A 23,714-nucleotide genomic window follows, 5' to 3' on the forward strand; every position below is an offset into this window, starting at 1 on the left:
AGTACTATCTTTCTAGATTCCATATATAACATATATACATTCCACATATATAATATCTTATGTATAATATACATATAATATTCCATATATAAAGATATTTGTCTTTCTCTTTCTGACTTACTTCACTTTGTATAATAGGCTCTAGGTTCATCCACCTCATTAGAACTGATTCAAATGTGTTTCTTTTTATAGCTGAGTAGTATTCCATTGTGTATATGTACCACAAGTTTCTTATTTATTCATCTGCCGATAGACATCTATGTTGCTTCCACATCCCAGCTATTGTTAAGTAGTACTATAATTAATGTTGGGATACATGGGTCTTTTTCTTTTCTGGTTTCCTCAGGATATGTGCCCCGTAGTGGGACTGCTGGGTCATATGGTGGTTTTATTCCTAGCTTTTTAAGGGCTCTCCGTAGTTCTCCATAGTAGCTGTATTAGTTTGCATTCCCACCAACAGAGTAAGAGGGTTCCCTTTTCTCCACACACTCTCCAGCAGTTATTTTTTGTAGACTTTTTGATGATGGCCATTCTGACCAGTACGAGATGATACCTCATTGTGGGTTCGATTAGAGTTTCTCTAATAATGAGTGATGTTGACCATCTTTTCAGGGGTTTATTAGCTATCATTTGAGCCCTGCCTTAAGGGAAGGGAAGGATTCTGTCAGAGACAGTGAGGAAATCAGCACAGATGGAACAATGGAAGGAAGGAACAGCGAGAGAAAGGACTGAGGAACCGGAAACAGCAGGGCAGCTTCCTGGAAGTCAGCCACCATCCTCGCAGCTGCACAGGCCACGTTTCCGTCTTCCTGGCTTCATGCACGTTTCCTCCTCGTTTTGCCCCACCGAATTTTAGGTTTCTGCGGATTGTCAGAAGGGGTTTTTACTTCTTTTTCCTGGGTATTTGTTAATGTCTGCTCTGAGTTCCTGGAGCCTGTCCAGACCTCAGTGGTTCCACACCAACCCCCATCTAGCTCACTGTCCCATTGAACCCCCCTCTCACCACCCGCTTCTGTCCATCTTCGGCAGCTGCACATCTGGCCTGATACAGCTGCAGACACCATCCCTGAGGAAGCAGGGGGAGTGGCTGATCCAGAGCCAGCTAGCAAATTCCTAAAGCGTTAACAGGTTGGTTTTCATCAACGACTTGAAAGTTCTGGACAGCCAGACACGTCTCTTCAGGGTAATGATATTCGCAGGCCCCAAGGCCTGTCTTCCAGCTCCTGTGCGCGGCAGCCCTCACTCTCCCGACAGCCATCATTTTATGGTCTCAGCATCCCAGAGCCAGGCTCCCTGAAGGCTTCTCAGTCCTCCTAGAAATCTCCAGGGCCCATGGTCTTACTGGATGTGACAAAATCTAGTTATTATAAACTATGCATTCAGTCAGAAGGTATCAGGGAGTCCCAGGCTCAGGCCTGAGTCTCTGAAATGATCAGCATCCCCCTCTGCCCTCTCCGCCTGGGGCTCCCTGGGTGCAATTCCCGCCTTCCTACCTCATAAGACAGCTGAGCAAGCGAGTCCATGAGACTAAGTGTAATGGTCAGATGATGCTGTTCTAACAGCTCATAAAAGATTGTGCTTCTTTGGTGCAAAGTTCCCCCATTATCTGTTTTTTTTCCTTTGTAAAGCATTTATTTCCGACCACCTTTCACCAAGTAATTCGAAGGGCATGATTTATAGGAATAATCAGTTCCTATCTGTGGTTGCTGTATTGACATTTGCTGTGCCCTGGAAGAGTACCAAGTCCCCTGACGCAAACCCATGTAGCAAATTAACGTGTGGCCAGGTCAGCTTCTCCCTTGTTCTGAACTCCCTTGTCACTCCCACAGGTGACATCAACAAGGGCAACTCATGGTTTCTAAATAACAGCCAGGTCAAAGGGTTGGCTTTTCACCACTTCTCCCTTCTCCCTCCTCCCACCCACCCCACCTCTGACACTGGCGAGGAAGCTCTCAGATGAGGAGTCAGATGATTTTCAGGGTGCTCAGGGTGCAACATTCCCCCTCCCCTCTGAATGGTGAGTCTGTGCAGCTGGGATCATTGGACCGGGGCCTGCAAACTCACCCTCCAAGTGAGTTTGCAGATGGGCCGATTTGGGGATAAGCATACAGCACTCAACTTTGCATCTTCTAGAAGCTCCTGCGTTTTTGCCAGGCAAAACTGCTGTGAAGCCACAGGAGTGGCTCTGACTACTGCTGTCCATTCCTTTCAAATTAAGACTCCCCATGGTGCTAAATGGGAGTATTGAGCAAATACGATCACTTCCAGATAGGCCACTAAGGCAAGAGGGAGCAAGCAGGTACAATGTGGGCAGGGATCTACTGATTCATTTTGTGGGCATTCACTCATTCAAAAAATACTCTGTGCACTTGGTGTCGGGCCCTGGGGATGGAGTGGTGAGTGACTGCTGTGGTGTTGCTCTCATGGTGCTTGTTACACTCTGGTAGGGAAGTAGAGGGGTGGCCCAGCAGTGTGGTGCAGTGGACAAGCGTGGCTGGTACTATGGGAGTCCATGACGGGGCTCTGCTATGAGTTGAACTGTGTCCCCCCAGAAGATATGCCAAAGTCCTAACTCTCAGTACCTGTGAATGTGACCTTACCTAGGAATAGAATTCTTTGCAGGTATAACCAAGCAAAGATGAGGTCTATAGGGTCTCATCCACTGTTGCTGGTGTCCTTATAAGAAGAGAAGAGACACAGGGACACTCATGGAGAAGGCCATGTGAGGAGGAGGCAGAGGCTGGAGAAATGTGTCTACAAACCAAGAATTGAGAGAAACATCAGAGGCCAAGAGAAAGACATGGAACAGGTTCTCTTCTAGCACCTTCAGAGAGAGCGTGGCCCTTCTGGTACCTTGATCTTGAATTTCAAGCCTGCAGAGCTGTGAGAGAATAAATTTCTGTTCTTTAAAGCCACTCAGCTTGTGGTACTTGGTTACCACAGCCATAGGAAACATAAAGGCATTAAACATCAGGGAAGGCTGCTTGGAGGAAGTGACATTTAAGCTGTGGTCTAAAGAACAGCGTTGTAATCAGAACTGTTTTGTGTTTGTTTTCACTGTTTCCCAGATGGCTTCTACTTTTTAGGTCTCAGTAAATAAGTCACTTCTTCAGAGGGCCTTCCATGCCATACTAGATAAGTGGCCCTTCATTACTCTGTCCTGTTACCCTGTTTATTTTCTTTATTACATACATCACAAACCATAATTATGGTGTCAACTTATTTGTAAATTTGTTCTTCATCTGTCTTTCTCATGAAACCAGAATTGTGACCTGCTAAGAATCTAGACTAGCTTGGTTGATAAAGAATCTGCCTGCAATGCAGGAGGCCCTGGTTCCGTTCCTGGGTTGGGAAGATCCCCTGGAGAAGGGAAAGGCTACCCACTCTAGTATTCTGGCTTGGAGAATTCCATGGACTATATAGTCCATGGGGTTGCAAAGAGTCGGACACAACTGAGCGACTTTCATTTCACTTCAAGAATCTAGAGTTCCAAAGAGTAAGGAGGAATGTTGAGATCTGAATTGTGTTTTCTAAAGCTCCTGCAGGTGGAGGCTGGACTAGGTGAAAGCAAGACCTAGCGTGAGGCCTGGCACCAAGCATCTGCTCAGGTGATAGTTACTGCGTGGAGGCAGGGAGGCTTGCAGGGAGGCCATTTCTGTGGTCTGGTCAAGAAAAGATGGTGGCCCAGGCTGGAACAACAGCAGGGAAGATGGAGAAGAGCAGGTGATTCTGGAGACATTTAGGAAAAAGAATGGAAACTGGTGCCTGATAACATGCGGGGAAGGGAGAAAGGGGAGAAGGCAGGAAGAACACTCAGGGTTTAGGATACGGCAGTAGGGGGTTTGAGAGGGCATACATTCCTGGATGCGGTGACTTTGAGATGCCCCAGGACCATCAGAACGAGATGTTGGCAAACAACTGGAACATCTGTAGTTATGGCCTGAAGTTCTGGAGGCCACACTTGTCTGGATATACTGCTTTGGAATTCTTTCGCCTATAAAGAGTAATAGAGCCTTGGAGATGACTCCCAGGGAGCCTATGAATACAGGAAAATGAGAAAATGACCTTGGACAGAGCCCTGAGAAGCAGCAAACCATAAGGAATGATTAGAAGAAAGAAATCTGCAGAGAAACCTGGGAGGCAGGGGCTGGAGAGGGAGAAAGGAAACCGTGGGAGAGGTTTCACAGAAGCCATGCAAAGAGGACTTGACAGGGTGAAAATGGCCCGCAGCATCAAATGCTGTCTCGAAGCCAAGAAAACTGAGCAAAGGAATATATCCCACCTATTTATGGACAAAGAGGTCATTGGTAATCTTGGCAAAAGCCACTGCATTACAGAAGGTGGGGGCAAAAGCAAGATTGCCACGGGGAGGGAGTGTGTGAACATTGTATGTGTGGACAACTCTTTCTCGAGAAGCTGGGCTAGAGGTGGAAGATGAGGGTAATTCTTAGACAGTTGTTGGTGTTCAGTGGCTGAGTCTTATCCGACTCTTTGTGACCCCATGGACAGCAGCATGCCAGGCTTCTCTGACTCCCAGAGTTTGCTCAAACTCATGTCCTTTGAGTCAGGTGGGGGTGAAGAATAAGGAAATGATGGAGATGTGTTTGCTTATTTCACATTTCTGGGCACAAACAGAGGTACCAAGCCTGAGAAGGCAAGTGGGGCTGGGATCCAGAGCCTGCAGAGAGGGAATCCTGGGGAGGAAAAAGCAGGGAAGAGAGTGGAAAGGGTTGCTCCTCTGGTAAGAGGCCGCAGCTCTGCAGGTGGGACAGAGCAAAGGGCAAGGGAACATAGAGATCTTGAAAGAAGCTCGATGCAAAAAGCCCCCCAGTCTTCCCCTTTCTCACCCTCTTGGCCCCGCCAAACGCCTACACATCCTTCAGAGATCTGCTCAATATCACATCCACAGGAAAGCCATCCCAAGGCTTCCAGGAGGGACACAGTACCTGTGATATACACCCTCTTAGCACTCCACACTTCTCCTCCAGAGCGCTTTTCTATAAAAACAGAAGTTATAGAGACTTGAGAGAACTACTCTCTTTTCATGGAATTCCAACATCATCTCTCCATGCAAAGTTGCTGTGGTAGGCAAATTAGTAGTCCCCCAAAGATGCCTGAGTAGTCCTCCCAGGAACTTTGAATATTTTATTGTACATGGGAAAGTGATTTTGCGAGTGTGATTTAAAAAAGGATCCTGAGATGGAGAGACTCTCCTGGATTATCTGGGTGGGTTCCGTGTTGCCACAAGAGTCCTCATAAAAGGAAGGCAGGAGCATATGACCCACCAGTCCCACTGCTGGGCATACACACGGAGGAAACCAGAATTGAAAGAGACACGTGTACCCCAATGTGCATCGCAGCACTGTTTACAATAGCCAGGGCATGGAAGCAACCTAGATGTCCATCAGCAGATGAATGGATAAGAAAGCTGTGGTACATATACACAATGGAGTATTACTCAGCCATTAAAAAGAATACATTTGAATCAGTTCTAATGAGGTGGATGAAACTGGAGCCGATTATACAGAGTGAAGTAAGTCAGAAAGGGAAACACCAATACAGTATATTAACACATATATATGGAATTTAGAAAGATGGTAATGATGACCCTATGTGCAAGACAGCAAAAGAGACACAGATATAAAGAACAGTCTTTTGGACTCTGTGGGAAAAGGTGAGGGTGGGATGATTTGAGAGGGTAGTGTTGAAATGTGTATATTATCATATGTGAAGTGGATCTCCAGACCAGGTTTGATGCATGAAACAAGGTGCTCAGGGCTGGTGCGCTGGGATGACCCTGGAGGATGGGATAGGGAAGGAGGTTGGAGGAGGGGTTCTGGATGGGGAACACATGTGCACCCGTGGCTGATTCATGTCGATATATGACAAAAACCACTACAATATTGTAAAGTATTTAGCCTCCAATTAAAATAAATAAATTAATTTTAAAAAAATTTTAAAAAGGAAGGCAGGAGGATCAGAGTCAGGAAAAACGATGTGATCATGGAAGCAGAGTGAGGAAAGGAGATGAAAATGTTACATTCTGGTTCCAAAGACAGAGGAAGGGGTTGTGAGCCAAGGAGTGCTGGCAACCGCTAGAAGGAAGACAAAGCAAAGGACATGGTTCTCAGCTGGAGCCTCCAAAAGGAGTCAGCCCTGCTGACACCTTGACTTTGGTCCAGTGAGACTGCTGTTGGACTTCTGGCTTCAGGGCTGTAAGAGAGTGCATTTGTGTCGTTGTAAGCCACTACGTTTGTAGAAATGTGTACCAGCAATAGGAAACTAAGACAGCTCCTGTTCTATTTTGCTTTTTGCTTTCTTCCCCAGTGTGTGTGATATATATCATTAGATATATGTGTATCATGGGGAACTATGTAATGTAGTGCTCTTTACGTGTATTTTCTTCTTCTTCTTTTTTTTTTAGCCATGCGCTGATTGTGGGATCCTAGTTCCCTAGCTAGGAATTGAACACAGGCCCTTGGCAATGAACGTGCAGTCCTAATTACTGAACTGCCAGGGAATTCCCTATGTGTATTTGCTTTCAATTTACATGAATGTTAATGTGATTTAGCTGTCACACTTACTTGCATTTTTTTCTGTAAATGCTGTTTTTAAGACCTATACCTAATTGTTGCAAGTACATGGAGTGTGTTGCCCTGCCTGAGACACAGACCCCACAGGGCACATTGACAACAGTTGACATAGAATGCTAGGATTTCTGCTGATGTCCTGCTGCTGCCAGAATTTCTGAGATGAATGTCCTTCCTTGTCTTCTCCATGGGCCTGTAGGTAGTCTCTCTGGATTGTATACTCGCGGTGTGCTTGTACTGCCCAAAATTCATTCACTAAGTGTGACCAGGTCACTCTTCAGAATAGATGCTCCCACCTAAGTAAGTGGCCCTTGCTCGCCTACTTCTCCAACAGTGTCTGATATTATCCAGCTTTCTAATTTTTGCCAGGATTATGAGTGTCAGCGGGCATGTCATAGTTGAACTTTGAACTTATTTGAACTTATTCTTTAAGGGCCATGAGCTTGTGTTTCTCTTCACATACTTCTTAGCCATTTGGCATTTTCCTTACGCAAATTGCTTATTTATCTCCTTTGCTAATTTATCCATTGACATTGGGTTATGTATCTTGTTGATTTGCAAGATTTCCTTATGTATCTTTTGCATCCATACCCCATTTAAGCTATTGAAAATATTTTCTCCCAGATTATCATTTGTTTAGCTTTGTACATTGTGTTTTTATTGAAAAAAATTGTTACTAATGATGTAGATAAATTATCCCTTTTCCTCTTTAAGGTTTGTATTATCAGGGCCATGAAAGAAGTCATTTCCCATGCCTAGACAAGATTTTCTTCTGGTATATCTTCTACAAGTTGTTTAAATTTACCTTTCACATCCAGTTGGTATTTACCTTTGTTATAAAGTTTTATAATTTGATTCACAAATATCTAATTAATTTTTCACTTAGCTAATCCCCACATAATTTATAGATTTCTTGCTATTGTGAATAAAAGTTTATTTTCTACTATATTTTTTAACTGTTGGTTGTGTTTTAGAGGAATGTTAATGAGTTTAGTAGGTTGATCTTGTATTCGGTCATCTTGAGAAACTATCTTAGCTCTTTTAGTTTATCTGTTTGATGTTCGTTTTTATTTGTAGATAAGCATATTCTCTATCACTGATAGTTTCATTTCTTCCATTGCAATAATTATGTTACAATCCTCATTTCTTTTTCTTATCTTAATCATTGATCAGGTCCTCCAGTACTATGAATATATTGAGTAATGGTAGTCATCCCTGTTTTGTACCTTAACAGAAGAAGAATGTATCCAAACTATTAAGAAATTTATTGCTAGGATTATCTACCATAGGGTTTTAGTAGAGAAACTTTTTAGATTTAAAAATATTCCCTTCTATTTATAGGCTTTAAGACTTCTTATCATAAAAAGATGTGACCAACCAATACAACATTGTAAAGAAATTATTCTCCAATTAAAAAAAAATTAAAGAGATATGACCTTTTCAAAAAAAAAACTTTATCTGCCCATTGAGAGACACGTGGTTTTTATCTCTTAGTTTATTAATGTGATGAGATACATGGGTAGACTTACTGATACTGGGCCATCCTCACATTCCTGGCTAAACCTTTCTTAGTCATGATGTGCTGTTTTAAAAATAGTTTTGCTAATATTTTATGAAGAACTACCTGTGGCTCAGATGGTAAAGAATCTGTCTGCAATGTGGGAGACCCAGTTTCGATCCCTGGGTCTGCAATGTCCCCTGGAGAAGGGAATGGCAACCCACTCCTGTATTCTTGCCTGGAGAGTTCCACGGACAGAGGAGCCTGGGGTCACAAATAGTAGGACATGACTGAGTGACTAATGATTTTCAAGAAGAACTACAACTATGGCAGTGAGTGAAAGAGTCTATAATTTTCTGTAATGTCCTTATAAAGTTTTGAAAGAGAGTTATAGTGGCCTTGTGAAAGAGTCGGGCAGGTTTCTCTCTTTCTGATAGGATTTCTACTAGGGTGGACTCAAATGCTGCCCAGGCTGGAGGAGGTGGCTAAGACCATCTCACCACGTGTTCTCCTCGTGTCAAAGTTCTTCCTCGGAGAATACTGGTTACACATGTCTCTGCAGAGATGACCGTGTATGTCCTCCACTCCCAGCCTACTGCGAGTCTAAGTGTTATACAGTGAGATTCAATTAGCCTCTTCTTTGTATGTCCAGTGACACACTCTCTTCTATAGGGTCAGGCCAGCCTGGGGTTAGGGGTTAGTGTTCAGGGGTCAGTCTGCGGTCAGTGAATGGTTAGTTCATGGTAGTTAAGGGCAGCCCTTGAGAACTGGAGTCAAGTACGGGTCTTCCCCAGAGGTCATCTCTAGTGAGTCTCTGGGTGGAATAACGCCATGGGTGGGTTCAAGGTCAGTCTGTGCCTGAGGTTTGGAGCCAGTCTCTGCCTGGTTTAAGGGTCTATGTGGGGCCAGGGTTGAGGTCAGTCCTGGCTAAGGTTAGGCATCAGTGTGTGGCTGGACCATGGATCAGAGAGCAACCCACGTGGGGCATGAGGCTGGCCTTGACCCCCTGAGCAGTGCTCACTACCCTCTGCACACAGAGAGGACAGGCTGGATCCCTTTGGCCAAACAGGCTCTGTTCTGGGTGTTTGCACAGCATGTGCTCCACCCAGGTCCTCCTTAGCAACCTGGGCCACAGCAGACCTTGGCCCTGCCCCTTCACAGGATCGTCACTCAGCCCTGGGGATGGCCTGTCACTCTGCTCCAAGCCGAGTCAGGTGGCACCACTGCTGGGAGATGGCACTGCCCTGCTGCCCCAGGCCAGGCCTCCTGAGTCCACCACCCCCAGAGAAGCTGGAGGCTAACCTAGGTAGCCTCCTACCTAGAGTTCTGACAAAATGTGGTCCACTGGAGATGGGAATGATAAACCACTTGAGTATTCTTGCCTTGGGAAGCCCATGAACTGTATGAAAAGGCAAAAAGATAGGACACTGAGAGATGAACTCCCTAGGTTGGTAGGTGCCCAATATGCGACTGGAGATCAATGGAGAAATAACTCCAGAGAAAATGAAGAGACAGAGCCAAAGCAAAAACAACACCCAGTTGTGGATGTGACTGGTGATAGAAGCAAAGTCTAATGCTGTAAAGAGCAATATTGCATAGGAACCTGGAATGTTAGGTCCATGAATCAAGGCAAATTGGAAGTGGTCAAATAGGAGATGGCAAGAGTGAATGTTGACATTCTAGTAATCAGTGAACTAAAATGGACTGGAATGGATGAATTTAACTCAGATGACCATTATATCTACTACTGCGGACAAGAATCCCTTAGAAGAAGTCAAGTAGTCATCATAGTCAACATAAGAGTCCAAAATGCAGTACTTGGATGCAGTCTCAGAAACAACAGAATGATCTGTTTGTTTTCAAGGCAAACCATATCACAGTAATCCAAGTCTATGCCCCGACCAGTAATGCTGAAGAAGCTGAAGTTGAACGGTTTTATGAAGACCTACAAGACCTTCTAGAACTAACAACCAAAAAAGATGTCCTTTTCATTATAGGGGACTGGAATGCAAAAGTAGGAAGTCAAGAAACACCTGGAGTAATAGGCAAATTTGGCCTTGGAGTACGGAATCAGTTCAGTTCAGTTGCTCAGTCGTGTCCGACTCTTTGCAACCCCATGAATCGCAGCACGCCAGGCCTCCCTGTCCATCATCAACTCCCGGAGTTCACTCAGACTCACGGCCATCGAGTCAGTGATGCTATCCAGCCATCTCATCCTCTGTCGTCCCCTTCTCCTCCTGCCCCCAATCCCTCCCAGCATCAGAGTCTTTTCCAATGAGTCAACTCTTCTCATGAGGTGGCCAAAGTACCGGAGTTTCAGCTGAAGCAGGGCAAAGGCTAATAGAGTTTTGCCAAGAGAACACACTGGTCATAGAAAACACCTTCTTTCAACAACACAAGAGATGACTTGTGTTGACATCTAGTGATGTCACCAGATGGTCAATACAGAAATCAGATTGATTATATTCTTTGCAGCCAAAAATGGAGAGGCTCTATATAGTCAGCAAAAACAAGACTGGGAGCTGACTGTGACTCAGATCATGAACTCCTTATTGCCAAATTCAGACTTAAATGAAGAAAGTAGGTAAAACCACTAAATCATTCAGGTATGACCTAAATCAAATCCCTTATGATTATACAATGGAAGTGAGAAATAGATTCAAGGGACTAGATCTGATAGACAGAGTGCCTGATGAACTATGGACAGAAATTTGTGATAGTGTATAGGAGACAGGGATCAAGACCATCACCAAGAAAAAGAAATGCAAAAAAGCAAAATGGCTGTCTGAGGAGGCTTTAAAAATAGCTATGAAAAGAAAAGTGAAAAGCAAAGGAGAAAAGGAAAGATATACCCATTTGAATGCAGAGTTCCAACAAATAGCAAAGAGAGATAAGAAAGCTTTCCTTGGCGATCAGTGAAAAGAAATAGAGGAAAATAATAGAATGGGAAAGACTAGTGATCTCTTAAAGAAAATTAGAGATACCAAGGGAACATTTCATGCAAAGATGGGCACAATAAAGGACAGAAATGGTATGGACCTAACAGAAGCAGAAGATATTAAGAAGAGGTGGCAGAAATACACAGAAGAACTATACGAAAAATACTTTTACGACCCAGATAACCACAATAGTGTGATCACTCACCTAGAGCCAGACATTCTTGAATGCAAAGATGAGTGGACCTTAGGAATAAGCTAGTGGAGGTGATGGAATTCCAGTGGAGCTATTTCAAATCCTAAAAGATGATCCTGTGAGACTGCTGCACTCAAAATGCCAGCAAATTTGGAAAACTCAGCAGTGGCCACAGGACTGGAAAAGGTCAGTTTTCATTCCAATCCCAAAGGAAGGCAATGCCAAAGAATGCTCAAACTACCACACAGTTGCGCTCATCTCACATGCTAACAAAGTAATGCTCAAAATTCTCCAAACCAGTCTTCAATAGTACATGAACCCTGAACTTCCAGATGTTCAAGTTGTATTTAGAAAAGGCAGAGGAACCACAGATCAAATTGCCAACATCTGCTGGATCATGGAAAAAGCAAGAGAGTTCCAGAAAAACATCTATTTCTGCTTTATTGACTATGCCAAAGCCTTTGACTGTGTGGATCACAACAAACTGTGGAAAATTCTTAAAGAGATGGGACTACCAGACCACCATACCTGCCTCTTGAGAAACCTGTCTGCAGGTCAGGAAGCAACAGTTAGAACTGGACATGGAACAACAGACTGGTTCCAAATTGGAAAAGGAGTACGTCAAGGCTGTATATTGTCACCCTGCTTATTTAACTTATGTGCCGAGTACATCATGAGAAATGCTGGGCTGGATGAAGCAGAAGTTGGAATCAAGATTGCCGGGAGAAATATCAATAACCTCAGATATGTAGGTGACACCACCCTTATGGCAGAAAGCGAAGAACTAAAGAGCCTCTTGATGAAAATTAAAGGAAGGAATGAAAAAGTTGGCTTAAAACTCAACATTCAGAAAACTAAGATCATGGCATTCAGTCCCATTACGTCATGGTAAATAGATGGGAAACAGTGTCAGACTTTATTTTTTGGGCTCCAAAATGACCGCAGATGGTGACTGCAGCCATGAAATTAAAAGATGCTTACTCCTTGGAAGAAAAGTTATGACCAACCTAGACAGCTTATTAAAAAGCAGAGATACTACTTTGCCAACAAAGGTCCATATAGTCAAAGCTATGGTTTTTCCAGTAGTCATGTATGGATATGAGAGTTGGACTATAAAGAAACCCGAGTGCTGAAGAATAGATGCTTTTGAACTGTGTTGGAGAAGACTCTTGAGAGTCCCTTGGACTGCAAGGAGATCAAACCAGTCAATCCTAAAGGAAATCAGTCCTGAATATTCGTTGGAAGGGCTGATGTTGAAGCTGAAACTCCAACACTCTGGCCACCTGATGTGAAGAGCTGACTCATTCGAAAAGACTCTGATGCTAGGAAAGATTGAAGGCAGGAGGAGAAGGGAACGACAGAGGATGAGACGGTTGGATGGCATCACCAGTGCAATGGACATGAGTTTGAGTGGACTCCAGGAGTTGGTAATGGACAGGGAGGCCTCGTGTGCTGCAGTCCATGGGGTCACAAAGAGTCGAACATGACTGAGCGACTGAACTGAACTGAGCTGCACCTAGGTAGAAAGGAGTAAGCCCTAGAGGAAAATGTGGCTGCTTAAGGCAGATCTGAAGGTGCCCTATTGGGCTACTCAGTGGCACTGCTATGAGGGGGAAAGGCCCTGGGTTCAAGTCCTACTCTCCCACCAGAAGTGAGCAGTCCTGGATAAGCCAGCAGTCTCTTCCAATTGCTGTTTTCTTATTTGTATTAATACAGTGGGAATCAGAATTGCTGTAAAGATGAAATGAGGTAGAATGCTAGAACACTGTGAAAATGTAAAGCGCTACTACAAAGTAGGGGGCGCTGGCGGTGGTGATGATGGTGACAATGATGGGGAGTGACAGCCATGATTCTCCTGGGGTCTTCTGGTGGGGCACAGAGATTCTCCTGAGATCTCCTGCAAATGCAGAGAGATGAGCAACAGCTCTGGAGTAACGCTATCTTCAGTTCCAGGCTCAACTTCTTACTAGACGAGTGTCCATGGGCAAGGCATGTTACCTCTCTGAGCCTCATCATCTCTAAAAGGAAATGCCTGGAAAAGCTAACATTGTGAGAGTATTTATTACGTGCTAAGTACTTGACGCAGAATAACTCATTTAAACCTTCATAACATTGTGCAGGGGGTGGGGGAGGGGAGGCTGCTTCCTTGATGGCTCAGTGGTAAAGAATCCACCTCCCAATTTAGGAGACACAGGTTCAGGCCCTGGGTCGGGAAGATCCCCTGGAGGAGGGCATGGCTACCCACTCCAGTATTCTTGCCTGGAGAATCCCATGGACAGAGGAGCCTGGAGGGCTACAGTCCATGGGGTCGCAAAGAGTAGGACACGACTGAGTGACTAAACAGAAATAGTGTGCAGATGAGGTTGCAACGGCACAAAGAGGTCATGTGAGCTGTCCAAAGTCACACTGTAAGTCCTGAGTCGCGCCTGGCCAGAGGGCCCCTCCCCCATAGCTACTGTGTTCTGCTGCCCTCCAGGTGCAACAGGGCCATCCTGGGCATGAGTGCTCACCGAGAAAGCTCCCCACCCAATATCTGGCACATAGGTGTACAAGCTCACTAGATGGCAGCTTTTTTTAGTAGTAGTATGTAAAGCCTAAAGATCCCAGGAGAAGTGTCTGTGGGACCCAAGGGTGTCTAGTACTGAATCTGTGCCCAAGCCTTCTGTCCTGAAACTAGCAGAGCCACCCTCCATGTTTGGCAGAGCCCTGCCCACAAGATTTCTTTTGATCCTCATGCCCCCTGTCCTCCCTGCACCCCCTCCACCGCTCCCAGGAGGTGTGTTAACCAGACGGAGCTGGGATGTGCTGCAGCAAATAACCCCCTGATCTCAGCGACTCTTCACAGCCAAGGCTTTCTTCTCCTTCACTGCAGAATGCAATGCAAGCTGGGTGGCTTTGTTCTGTGTCATGATTCCTTCATCCTGGAGCTAGACATTCTCTGTCTCCTCCGAGGGAGAAAATAGGGCTGCTGGAACACATGGATGTTTTTAAGGCTCAAGGCTGGGATAGCTAGCCTCGCTTCCACTTACATTCCACTGAGAAGAACTTGGTTCTAGGCCCTTGACCTAACAGCAAGGGAGCTGGGAGTAGTTCTACTGTGAACTCAGGAAAAAGACGTGATAGAGTGGACATAGCGCATTGTCTCAGCCACAGAAGGCACTACTATCCCCATTGTACAGATGAGGAGACTGAGGCTTGAAGATGATGTAATTCACCCCAGGTCACCTGACTCAAGGATCTTTGACTCCTACAGTAGGATTTGTGCCTCAGTGTGGGAGGCGTGCCTCCCTGCTCTCTTCTCCAGTATCATTTTCCTTTGTCCGCACCCCGACTGATGGCCAAGTTGATAGCAACAACTGACCCAATGCTTGCTATCCACCAAGTACGTACTAAGTTTTTAGATACCGCATTTCCTTTCCTCCTCATGACAGCCTTTAAAAGTTGCAGGCCGAATGCTCCCAGGAGGGACTGTTCCCAGGAGAGAAGAGGAAACTGAGGCTCTGAGTGTGGGAGTGACTTGCCTGTGAGTGGCTGGACCAAGCCTCACTCCTGGACCTGCCTGGCTCCAAGCCTGTGCTCCTTACATCTATGCTGCACTGAAAGTTGGCCAGTGTAGCCTGGTATACAGATGTCTGACTCCCCACCCTACGTAACCTGCCAGAAACACCTTCGCGTAACTTGGACTGGCCCAACAGTCTCACAGGGAGAAAATGAAAACTCCTACCACGTCTACTTTTGGGGACGGGGCAGTTGAGGATCAAACAAGTGGAAGAATATATTTAAAAGGTCAAATTGTTCCATAAGTGGAAGAGATTTTTAATATCCTCCAAACTCTGCTTTTCTCCACTTCTTCCTGATGGGGACAAAAGTGGTGATTATCTGAGGGGCACAGCGGGGTCTGTCTCTTGGGAAGGCATCTCCTCCCAGCCTCCTGGGGCTTTTCCAGTTTTCAGGCTGTTCCCAACGACCCCGAGAAGACTGCCACCATTTCCCTCTGCAATGATGGAAATAATTAGCTCCTTTCTTCCTATTTGGACAGTCATGCCTCGTTGGGCTCTTAAATATGATCTTTGTTTGCAGTACATTTTCAGCCTCTCACAGGTTCTATTTTTACTTCTCTCGCTAGAGGAGCTCTGGGGGAGGGGACCCAGCACAAAGGGCCCTAATTAATTTCCCCCCGCCTTTGAATAGTTTTTCAAAGTATGTGTTTGAAAGGGATATTAAAAAAAGAAAATTCCATGACTCTGGAGGCAGATTCCAACATATTTCTCACTGCTTTCCACTTGGAAAGCGCCCGCCCCTGCCAGCCGTGGCCTGGCTCGAACGTTCTGTTTTGCAACTGGTAGCCTGCTCCTCCTCCCACAAAGGACGACCGCCTTCTCCAGCCAGCTCCTCAGGCCACAAGCCGCCTTCGATTTCAGAGTCTGAAGGCCCAGGGAGGAGATGGTCCTGGCGAAGGGCCGGGCAGAGGTAAAGGAGGCCTCCAAGAGCCAGAATCACGAAAGCATAGGACTGGGCCTTTGGAAACACCATTAAGGCGGATTCCTTTGCCCTGAATCCCCATTCCCAGAAGAGCCGCACAGCTAAACCTTGTATGTTGGAGGGTGATTTATTATCAATCTGGCCATCCCGGCTTTGAAATCCCATCCCTCCTACCGCCTGGGTCTACCCGTGGAATTCTGAGCACACCAGCCCAGGGTGACCAGAAGCTTCTGTGACCTAGAGCACTGGCCTAGAGGGAGGCAGTTTCATTCTTGGAGAGTGATTCCGGTTTGAAAGTGATTTCGAAAGAGCAGATGCTTTTTGAAAACACAAGGAAATGTTTTCCCACTTCCAGCTTTTAGTTGCCAGCATTAGGCTGCAATTTCCTGGGATGAATCTGTAGGCTAGAAGGGAGGTTAGGGGCCCTCTGAGATGAAGGGCCGTCTCCGGCATATGCCTGAATCCCACCATTAGTACCTCATGCTTTAGGATTTTAAGCTCTATCCCTGACAACATCCAGTTCTTCTAGTGAAAGGCAAGGGTGACAGTGACCTAGGAACACATTCCTCTCTGCCCTCCTCTGTTTCCCCTCTGCTGCTTCTCTCCTGATCAGGCCTTGTTCCCTTCTTTCTGTCTTGCCCACTCCCATCCATCCTCCATTTGCTCCCAATTTTCTTGTTCTTCTTTTTAATTAAAAAAAATTTTTTTTGTCACAAGGCATGTGAGATCTTTGTCCCCCGACCAGGGATTGAACATGCGCCCTCTGCATTGGAAGCTCAAAATCTTAACCACTGGACCGCCAGGGACATCTCCCAATTCCCTTGTTGCTGGATTTTTTTTCTCCTCTCCTCCCTCGTCTCCTGTCTCTTCTCTTGCCTTTGGCCTCTGCTCCCCTTGCTCCTAGGAAGCAGTGCCCAGTCCTTTTTTTCTGTGCTGAGTTCAGTCAGCAGCTCTGCAGTCTTGCGCTAGAATTGGGACCATCTGGGCATGAGCTTCAGCTGCAGCTGGAGAAACACTTCGGGCTGCTCTCCACCCTAGGGCTTCCCAGGGGCTCCCTGGTAACCCTGTGATGACCTTTCCTGCTTCTTTCTGATGAAGCAGGGCAGGTGGGTGGGGGTGCACTGGCTGAAGAAAAGAAAGGTCTTCTCTTTAAAGCTGTAAACACTGAGAGGTCAAGGGGCCGTACAGACACAGAGCAAGCTGGATGCGCTGGGCCCCTCAGTCAGTGCCCTGAAATGACCTCCAGGCTAGCAGGAGCCTGGTCAGGGCCTCTGCTCTCTGGTCAGTGATTTCAGACCGCACACCCTGGCTGTCTAGCTCCAGCCCAGTCCTGCATAAACAAGAGCAAAGCACAGAGAGCACACAGAGCCCCGGGGAGCCCCGCTCATCTGGGGAGCCCCTGACCAGGCTGTTCGTCATGTGGGCGCACAGGACCGCTGCTGCAGGGCCACTTCTGCTGTCTGTCCCCACCCCTACTTCACCCCGGGACAAAAGTATCCTCAGAGGGCGCCCAGGAGAACCCAGTCCCAGTAGCCTGCAGCCGTGGCCAGGACAGACCAGGGCTTGGGAGATCTGACTTCCTAAAATGTGCAAATGCACTGAAGCACACATCCATAAACGTGTGTGGTGGGAGTCCCAGGAGAAAAATGGAAAAAATGGAGCAAAAGTCATCTGTGGAAAGACAATGGCCATGGATTTTCCAAAACTGTCCGATGTGTTACTTCTATTTTGTTAATTTAATTTGATTTGATTTAATCTTCTAAACTTATTGAGATATATTTAACAAATAACAGTGTATCAGTTTAAGATATACAATTTGCTGATTTGATACATTTATATATCGTAAAACGATTACTAACATAGCTTAGCTGACACCTGCATCACATCACATAATTACCATTTCTTTTTAGTGGTGAGAACATTTGAGATCCACTGTATTAGCAACTTTCAAGTATACAACACACTGTTGCCTACTGTACCCTGCTGTACATTAGATCTCCAGACTGTATTCATCTTATAACTGCAGGCTTATACACCTGACCACCATCTTCTCTTTACCCCCACCACATACCCCTAGGAACCACCATTCTAGTCTGTTTCAATGGGTTTGGCTTTTTCAGATTTCACATATTATACAGTATATATCATTCTCTGTCTCACTTCTTTCATGTAGCATAATGCTTCCAAGGTCCATCCATGCTGTTGCAAATAGTAAGTAGGGTTCCAGCATTAAGCAGGTTCTTTTTTCTCTTGACTGAATAACACTCCATCGTGTGTACTTATGTCCCACATCTTTATTCATTCATGTGTTTGATGGGCATGTAGTCAGTTTCCATATGTTGGCCATTGTGCATAATATCAATTCTATTTAAACCACAAAGACCTAGGCAATCTGGTCTTATCGGCTGTTCTCTTAATCTTGATCTCATAATGCAGTCTGCATAAATCTAAGTATTTGTACTGATAATTTGCACCCTCTCTTGATTCATCTTTCCAACAACTGACTTTGACTGTTGATTTCCTTTTATTGTTTATATCCTGTTTCATTAATATCTGCTCTTATATCTAATATTTCTTTCTACTATTTTCTTTGGGTATAATTTATTATTTTCTAATTTCTTGAGATGGATACTTGTATAAATAATTTTCAGCTTTCTTCTCTTTTAATATAGGCATTTTAAGGTAATAAATTTTCCTCTAAGTATATAGCTTTAACATCATAAGTTTTGATATGTCATATTTATATCATTCATTTCAAACTGCTTTCTAATTTCTATTGTGATTTTTTGATCCATGTATTATTATATGAAACATAATGATTACTTTTCAAACATCTGGGAATTTTCCAGTTATCTTTTCTTAATTGATTTTTTAATTTAGTTCCCTAAGGTCAAAGAATATACTTTGAATCATTTCTACCACTTGCAGTTTGTTGAGCTTTGCTTTACGGTCTACCCTGTGGTCAATCTTGGTACATGTTTCACGTGCCCCTGAGATGACTGTGTTTTCTATTGACGTTAGGTGCAGGTTCTATGTATGCCAATTAGATGAATTTTGTCAGTTGTGTTGTTTGGGTCTATATCCTTACAGGCCTGTGTTGTTACTTGTTTCTTCAGTTACAAAGAGATATATCAGAACCTCTCCTTATAATTGAGATTTTGTCTGTTTTTCCTATGAGTTCTGTTGATGTTTGCTTTGTATATTGTGAAGCTATGCCATCAGGGTCATAAGAATTTAGGACAGCTGAATTTAGGACATCCTGATGGGACTGGCACTTTAGCCATTACAAAATGTCTCTCTGATACTAGAAATGCTTCCTGCCTTAGTCTCTACTTTCTATTCACTACTGTTTGCATAGTTTATATTTTTCTGCCCCTTCAGCTTCACTGTGCCCTCATTTTAGGTTGAACCATTCGAAACTGCCATTTTTGTAAGTCAAAATATGGCTGCATATTGGTCTTTACATATGTTTCAACTTAATATTTAAGGTGAGTTTCTTGTAAGACACTTATGTTTTAGAAAAATATCTAGTCCAAAAATGTATGTCCTTTAAATGGAGTATTTATGCTACGGCCCGTACCTCTCTTTGTTGTTTAGTCTCTAAGTTGTATCCGACTCTTTTGTGACCCCATAGGCTGTAGCCCACCAGGCTCCTCTCCCCAGGGGATTTCCCAGGCAAGAACACTGGAGTGGGTTGCCATTTCCTTCTCCAGGGGATCTTCCCTACCCAGGGCTCAAACCTGCGTCTTCTGAGTCTCCTGCATTGGCAGAAGAATCCTTTTACCACTGAGCCACCTACCTCTCACCATTATTTTCCTTTCTGACATTTAGCTGGAGTATTAAGTACTTTGACTGACACATTTGGTTATATACTTACCATCTCTACTGGGTTATTTTTGTATTTTTCCTACCTATTTTATTTCCTTTTCCTTTTCAATAATAAAATACCTTTCATTATTCCATTTACCCATTAGCTCATCAGTTTGACATTCTTTTACTATTATTTTAGAGATTGCCTTAGATTACTTAATTTATTATAGTCTAGTAGAAACCAATCCTTCTGTAAATTCTTAAACAGTGCTAGGAGCTTAGAAGACAAAGTCCATTTACACCCTCCTGTCTGTGTTATTGCTATGCACTTCAATTCTGTGTGTATGTGAAACTTACACTGTATTATCTTATAAGTCAATATCCATTTAGACTTACTCACCCTTTTGCCCTTTCTATTGTTCTTCATTCCTTCCTACATGTTCTTTTCCTCCCATCTGGGATCATTTTATGTTTTCCTGAAGAACTCACTGTAGTGTTTATTTTCGTGCAAGTCTACTGGTGCTGAATTTTGGTTCTTGTCTGTCTGGAAATAACTTTATTTTGCCTACACTTTTGCAAGATTTTTTTCTGCCGGTACAGAATTCTAGATTGTATTATTATCATCATCATCATTATTATTTTAGCAGTTTGAAGAAGTCATTGCATTTTTTTCTGGCTTTCATCTTATTATTCTGCTTTTAAAAGTATGCATCTTTTTACCCCGAGCACTTTCAAGAATATTTTCTTTTTCTTTGGTGTTTAGAGATTCACTGTGATGTTCCTAGGTGTGATTTTCTTTATATTTATCCTGCTTGGACTTTGTAGCACTTCTTAAATCTCCAGCTAGAAGTCTTGTCGTTGTTGGAATATTCTTGGTCATTATTTCTTTAAATATCACTTCTCTATTCTATCTTCCCATCCTGGAATTTCAATTATATGCATATTTGGATGTATATTTAAACATTCCACCATATCCCTTATGTGTCTTATCTTCAGTATTTTTGTTTGTTTGTTTTGGACTTCAGACTGGGTATTTGCTAATGACTTGAGTACAGTTTAACTAATTCTCTTCAGCTGTTTCAATCCGCTATTGCATCACCTGTTGTGTTCTTAATGCCATGAATTACATTATTTTTCAGTTTTAGAATTTGTTTTATTTTTTAATACAATTATAGTTCTCAAGTAAAATTCTCCATTTTGTTATCAATCGAACATTAATCAGAGTTATTTGAAAGTTACTGTATCTGATAATCTAACGTCTAGGCTCTCTGTGGGTTTGTCTTTCCCGTTCGCTTTCCTTGTCTGTTTCTTTTCTTGGCCCTGTGGCCTGTTGCACCTAGTACTGTTGACTGGATCCTGGTGAGCTTGTATTTAAATTTGTGAAGGCTTTGGATGATGTCACCCTCTTCTATAGAGGACTCACCCCATCCCCTAGTGGCAGCTAGAGTAGGGGTCACCAGTCCGCTTCAGTTCAGTTGAGGCTGAATGACTTGAGGCCTGGTTTTAGTCTTTGTAAGAGTCAGTCTTCCTCTGGTTACTCTTTTAGATAGTAGCCCTGCAGGGGTCCCAGCTGAGAACCTGGGTAATTCCTGGGTCCTTTATCCCTAGCAAATCCTAAAATCAGATCTTTATCTCCCAGGGATCTAGGATGCTTTCAGCATCCTTTTGCTTGGCTTCTTAGCTTCTTACTCTACATAGGGTACTGACAAACACCTCGAGGAGAGAATTGCCAACGGCCAGGCTCACTCCTCTGTACCTCTACTGCCCCTTGGACCTTGACTCCTCAAGTCCGATAGGACTCGGAAGCCTTGGAAGCCCCAGCCTGTGCTTTTTGTTTCTCTGTCCTGTGAGATGGCCTGAACTCTGCTGGCTTCTCTGCCTGTTTGTGGGAAACCTCTGCCAGGTCCCTCAGCTTCTCCCCCTACACCAAATGTCCCAAAGGGAAAAGTGATGATCAAATGTTCATGTCTTCAGAGGTTTTTCTTTTTTCCTGCAAAATCCTGGCACCTTAAATAATGGCTGCTTTGGTAGTCCTACAACTCTTCAAAGAGATTTCTAATTTTTTTTTAATTCAGGATTTTCAGTTGGTCTCAGTGAAACCTATAATCTGATACAAGCTATTCTGTCATAGCTCAGAGTCAATCCTCACCTTTACATCTTTAAAAATCTTGTTTTAATACTTCTCAAGTTAACTGAAACAATTGTTTTTCCTAATCCCTTCTTGCTGTTCTGTGAGAGCATAAACAAATAAATCATAAATATTTTCTTATACTTTTTGCTGAGTTGTTTTAGGCTTATCTCCCCAATCATATTCTAATAAATGAACTTCATAATTTTATTGTACTTATATTTTATAAATGGACAACCTAAACATTATCTTCTTTGAATCTCACTCTGATCCTGTAAATAGAGGTAACTTTTCCTCTATTTTGAAAATCATGATGTGGAAGCACTGTAAAATTCATTTAACAAGGAAGTTACATGAATTGTTGAGTGAATGCTGCTACATAAACAGAGGAACCGTAACTAAAATTTAGTTACCCTGGCTTGAACCCTAGCAACCATTCATGCTTCGCTTTTGTGGTGGACTCCTTGAAGCCAGAACCTTCTTCTGAATATTCCATCAGGCTCATCAAGGATCCGGGTGCACAGCTGACACTCTGGGAACCCTTGCTGAACTGATTTACACTGTGTTGCAGCCGCTGATCAGAAGTGGAGGCTCCCAGGATGACACTGCCCCTTAACTATTGCATCAGACTGCATTTTAAAAGAAACAGAGAATAATAAATTAAATGCTGGTGCCAAAAGAAACCCACAGGAATTTATGAGAAATACAGCATAAATTCACTGAACCTCTGACTCAGTATTTGTCCTCTTCTGTCTTTTATTTAGGCACATCTGGATATAACTAAATCAGACAAATCTGTCCCTCTCAGACAGGGAGCACATCCAGCAAAAAAAAAAAACAAAAAAAAAACAAACCCCACTAAAACCCAAAAATAAAGCAAACTGACATCATTTAACAGTTAATGGAGACTATTATGGTCTAAAATGACAGGCATGTAGATTGAAGCCATTTCTGAAATCAGTCATTCAAAATTTGAGGAGTGGGGAAAATACAACCTCTTTTTGGGAAGCATTTGAAAAGAAAAGAGCAGTCTGTGAACCATTGCTGAAAAAGTCAGGAAGGACTACAGATGTTTTGAAGCAGATTACTGGTGAGCTTGTCAAAATCTGGAAAAGGATAGCATCCCCTCATTCTGGGTCATAGCAGGGTTCAAGGCTTTATGAGTTACCAAGCTGGGAGTAACTCAACTCTTGACAGAATTTGGGGAAAATGTTTTTCATTTGTTAAAAAATAGAAATGTGATTCTATAATTTGTTCACTCGATGAAAATCTCCAAACTCCTATCTCAGATTTAGCCTAATTCACATCTGTCCACAGCACAGAAACTGCAATCCATGAAGATCGAAATTGTCAACATTGGTTATACTGGGCTCCTGGGTAGACAGTAACACTATGGATTTTAAAAATGGTTTTAATCAAGTTTATTGGGGTATTATTGGGGTAGTGTATATATACATTTATAATGCATGTGTGTATGTATGTATATATAGTAAAATGAACCCATTTAAAGTGTACATGGGGAGTACATGGGACTTCCTTAGCGGTCAAGTGGTTAAGAATCCACTCCAATGCAGGGGACACAGGTTCAATCCCTGGTCAAGGAGCTAAATTCCCTCATGCCACAAGAAACTAGGCCCACGTGCCACAACTAGTGAGCTTTCATGCTCTGTAGCCCTCACACCGAAACTAACGATCCCAGGTGCCATAACTAAGACTCGATGCTGCCAAATAAATAAATATTTTTAAAAAAAATAAGTGTAAAGTGCAAAGAGCTTAACAAATATATATATTCATGTAAACAGCATAAAAATCAAGATAAAGAACACTTTCTTCACCCCTAGAAGTATGCTTGTGCTATCTATTAATACCAGTCAATCAGAGTGATTGAGAGCCAGCCCTAGGCAACCACTAATCAAATTTTTGTCACTATAGCATAGATTTGTTGTTTCTATAATTTCTAGAGTTTCAGATGAATGAAATCCCAAACATGTTTTCTTTTGTCCCTGGCTTCTTTCACACAGCATAATTATTTTGAGATTTATCCGTGTGGTTACATTTATTAATAGTTATTCCT

The sequence above is a fragment of the Ovis aries genome, chromosome 7, assembly GCF_016772045.2.
Source record: "Ovis aries strain OAR_USU_Benz2616 breed Rambouillet chromosome 7, ARS-UI_Ramb_v3.0, whole genome shotgun sequence".
NCBI lineage: Eukaryota > Metazoa > Chordata > Mammalia > Artiodactyla > Bovidae > Ovis > Ovis aries.